Here is a 4,965-nt window from a genome sequence, read left to right on the forward strand (position 1 = left end):
CTAAATTTTAGGTACTATCACATGCAATCCTCTTGTGAATTTGAGCCTTACTCTCTCAGGTTTGTTCCTAATTGAGCAGACTATGATTCCTATCATACACTATTTCACGGCATGGTTGGTCAATGCTTACACAGTTGCATTAATACATCCCACTGCAAATTACAGTGCACTTTTCCTACCTTCATTTCCTAGCTGTGATCACCACCAAGATTATGTGCTGTCTTGCCTATGGAATAGAATTCTACATAGATTTTTTGTTGGTGGTTTCTTTGGATAAATTATCTCCTGTACCCTTTTAGTATCAGTATGCTTTCACTGACAGCTTGTTAGGTTTACAAGAAAAAGAAATCTCTTGTATTCCCAGATGTTCAGCTAATTTGTCAAAATGAGAACTGAATTAGGAACTGAATAATTAGAAGGCGACGTATTACAGAACAGAGAGCAAGCTGGCTATAGCAACTCAGTAGCCTTAAAGTCTGTGGAAACTGCTGGTTCCCTTAGAATTTTATGCAAAATTTTAACCTAGGTATTTTAAACTGGATAGCACTTTTATTATTATTACTTATATAAATTTATGTTATTTTTCATTCTCTTGAGCACAAAGTGTTCGAGACATTAAGATGTGCAAATGTACCTGCACACTATATGCCAGCTAGACAGGCAATTTATTCTGTTTTTTTTAATGAACACGTCAATTTTTCTTAGTTTCAAAACATCCCAAATGCACTAAACACCTTCTTCTTAAAGGTTCATGCAACACATTCTAAAAAGCTTAGAAATAAAACATCCATTTCACACCTCCAAAGAGAACTCATTAGTACATGCCTTCCCAGAAGAGGAGGAAGAAAGAGATAGTTGTATCAGAAGTCTGTCCAACTCATTCTGGAGGGTGACTCCCCTCCCTTCTGGAGTGTCAGCCTCTTCACTCATCTTTGTGTCATCTGAAAACTCCCTCAGGGTGCTCTTGAACCCAATATCCAGCTCACTTATGAAGATGTCAAACATCACTGGGCCCAATATAAATCCCTGAGGAGCTCCACTTATGACTGTTTGCCAGTTTGCAAAGGAACCATTCACTATCACCATCTGGGTATGGTCTGTCAAGCCAGTTCCTCGCCTATCACACAAACCACTTGTCAAGGCTGCAATGAGCCAGTTTCTCCATGAGAGGCTGTGAGAGACCATATCAAAAACCTTGGAGAAGTTCAGGTAGATGAGGTCAACCAGTCGCCCTAAATCAACCTGCATCTTCTATATGTGAGATATTCATACGGTGATCCTTTAAGGTTTATGAACATTTTCGAGGTATTTAGGATAGACAAACAAACAAACAATAAATAAATAAAATAAAATAAAATAAAATAAATAAGATTTAAAGAATCAGTATATGAAGAAGAATCAAAAGATGTTGCATTGGGTAATTAACTTTTTTCTAAATTCCCTATCACCATCTGAGCACATGACCTGAACCTTTTGAAGTCTGCCCATTACTGGTATGAGGTTTATATCTTGTGCATATAATTTTTGATATGTTGGGGTTTTTTTGGTGGGAACTTAGTATTGGGTTTTGGTGACTAGAAATCAGATTGATCATTGTTGAATAAGAAATCCTGCAGATTATACCAAGAAGTAATTCTTGACATAATCTGTTGTTTGTAAATGTGCAAACAAGTTTGTAAAAATTTAATAGGTGACATTTCACAGAATCACAGAGTGGCTGAGGCTGGAAGGGCTGGAGGTCAGAGACCATCTGGTTTACTGTTCTGCTCAAGTAAGGGCATCCTTGGCCCCTTGCCCAGTACCATGTCCAGATGTCTGTTGAGTATCTTGAGAGAAGCTCCACAGTCTTCCTGGGCAACCTGTGTGAGTGCTTTATCACTCTTACAGTAAAAAAGTGTTCTCTGTTGGTCAGAGGGAATGCTATCCTATAACTGGACACCACTGAAAAGAGACTGGTTCTGTTTTCTTTGTACCCTTCCTTCAAATATTTAGATAAACTGATGAGATCCCTCCTGAGCCCTCTTTTCTCCAGGCTAAACAGTGCCATCTTGCTCAGCCTTTGTTTAAGAGATGCTTTGATTGTGTAATCACTGTAGCGGTCCTTATTTAGATTGTCTCCAATCTGTCTATGGTCCTCTTGTACTGGGGAGCCCAGAACTGGACACAGTGCTGCAGGTGGGGCCCCACTGGTCTTGAATAGAGGGGAAGGATCAGCTCCTTTGATCCGCTGGCAATACTTTGTCTAATGCATATGAGGATATAATTTGCTTTCTTTGCAGCAAGGGCACATTGCTGTCTCATGTTCAACTTTGTGCCCATCAGCACTCCTAGATTTAGATCCAGGTTTGAGAGGTTATTAAGAAAAACTTAATCCAGGTATGGATTATATAAATTTCTACTTGGCTAATCCTAGAATCATATACACTCTCCAGACAGTTACATTTCCAGAATTTGAATCCCTCTAAATACGTAAATATCCTTTTATTCTGGGTTGTTTGTTTGGTTTTTTTTCTGGAAAGTTCTTTCGTACAAATGTAGTTACAAGTTAAAGAACTTAAAACAGATAAACAATATTAACTTCTTTAGCCATTCCATTCGATAGTGTCAGTCATATTTCTCAAATAATGTGTTAATGCTTCTCTACTTTCCCACTCTGCTTACAGTTTTCTTAAACCTAATCTTATCTCCTGTGTGTGTGGGGGTAAATCTAATTATTCCTAGATTCAGCCACTTCAGTTTAAGAACAAATAAATGTTTCTGACCATTAGTTTCAAAAGTATTCTGAAGTGCCATAAAGTACTGTCTTGAAGACATCTCAGTGAAGGTCTTCCAAGGAGTTTCAAACACTCTACGTCAACAAGACCCATGTGTTTAGAATACTGGATTTCCACATTCCATTTTTTTTTTTTTGGCTCATGTTGAACAGCTAGGATATAATATATTTTCTTCTTCGCTTTTTATCAAAGAAACCAGACGTGGTTTATGTGATTAAGTCCTGAAGTAAAAAAGGATTTGTCATCTACTCATTAGCTCAGAATTGTGTGAATTCAGGACAACGTCTGGAAACCTGGGTGTCTACTCCTGGGACTGTGCAGCACACAATACAACAGAGTGTCTTCAGGCTAAGCCAAGAGATAGGCCTGAGACTGTTTACAAGTTCAGTCCTTCTTCAGATTCACATGTACCTGAACTTGTTACTATTTGTTTTCATTTCATGTAATCAATGGCTCATCAGCTGATTCATTAAATTTAAACTCCTTCAAATTAGTTCTGTGGGAAAGTTCTACAATTAAAACTGCAAGTAGTTTTACAACAGAGCAAATGCCAGCTTTGAACTTCTGTTCAGTGAAGACACTGAGCACCATTTGGTCCAGTCCATTTCCTCCCATCCCCCTTCCTGTATCTATGACTCAGGATTGATGACCTGGAGAGAAGCTGCAACCCTCAGCTGAGGTTGTGGACAGGGCTGTGAAGCAGAGAATAGGGGATGAATGCCAGCTGGGCAATGTAGGAACAGTCATCTTCAAGTTCCTGGTGAATCCATATGTGCACAGAAACACATATATATCAGGGAAAGCATCTGAAAACATTTAAGCTTGGTGTCATCATGTTTTTAGCTGAACTATAATTCTGGAGAAAAAAATACAGTTCGGTTACAGTTACGGTTCAGTTTGTGTTTGATGTACAGTTTCATTCCAGTTCAAGGCTATTCAAAAGCAAGCTATTGGCTGGTTTGAACTGGTTTCTAGTGGGTTTTGATTTTCAGTCTGCAACACTTAAATTGCTTTGTGCATTTGCCTCAAAGTAACAGCAGCTCTGTGGCACTGCTACAGTACCAGGCACTGTGCCCAAGTCTTAATCCCCGTCACAGTTCTCAGCTATTCATCCTCTGCTCATTTCCCAGTTCCTCAGAAAAACATCAGTGTAGCAACTGGATGTAGCAGGCAAGCTATTATAACAGCCAGGTTTATTTTTAAGAAAGTAGTAATTTAGTGATCTGGAAATCTGACTCTTCCTATGAAATTTTGTAACTTGCTGGACTTTTCATTGAGAACTGGATGTCCTCAACTCTCAAGACACACTGATATCTCACAGAAAACCCTGGATTGACATCACAGTGAGAAGAATTTAGTGCTTATGGGTCTTAAAGTTCATTCCACTCTGGAATATACATTCCTTTCAGTTGAAGACTTCTCAATAACTTAGAACAACAATTCCCACCAGCCACATATTATACATAGATAGACATGTACAGGCATTAGCAGATAATGCTATATTGACTTCTGCATTAAACTGTGGGCATTATCTCATCAACTTTAATTATGACACTGAGCCATATGGTACACATGAAGTGACATATAAATAGGATCAAAAGTTTGGATATTTTTTTTTTTCCATGTAGAAATAACTGGATACTAACAAAATGCAACTCTAAGCAGATGCCAGCAAGAACTTCTCCATGGAAAAGATTAGAAGTATCTGGAGCAGCCTAGTGGGCATAATCATTAAAGCAAAATCACTGAAGTCATTAAAAAACACAATTACATTAGATGATTCCCAGGGGGAACTGGAGCTCTGAAGGAGAAATAAGTCCTGCTTGGATGAAAAACCTTCAGCTCCCTAAGCTTCATATTTACTAGACTTTGACTTTACTGAGTAAACCTACATATCTGAGATGTATACTATAGTTTAAGGGTATTGTTTTACACCATCAAAGCACAGCCTACTATGCCAAGGTCAATAAATGCCTGCTGCAGACAGATCACCCTTGCCTAACAAGTTTGGTGTGCATGCACACAGACACACACAGAATTTAGGTCCTTAAATCTATTATCTCATCACCTTAATACTGTAATAAAAGTCTTCCAAACATCTGCATTATAACAATATTTTTGAGAGATATCATCTTCAAATTCTCATTTTCAAAGTGATGCATCAATTTTTAGATATTGTCTCTGTAGGGAA

The sequence above is a fragment of the Chaetura pelagica genome, unplaced genomic scaffold (genome assembly GCF_000747805.2).
Source record: "Chaetura pelagica isolate M959 unplaced genomic scaffold, ChaPel_1.0 scaffold57, whole genome shotgun sequence".
Classification (NCBI taxonomy): domain Eukaryota; kingdom Metazoa; phylum Chordata; class Aves; order Apodiformes; family Apodidae; genus Chaetura; species Chaetura pelagica.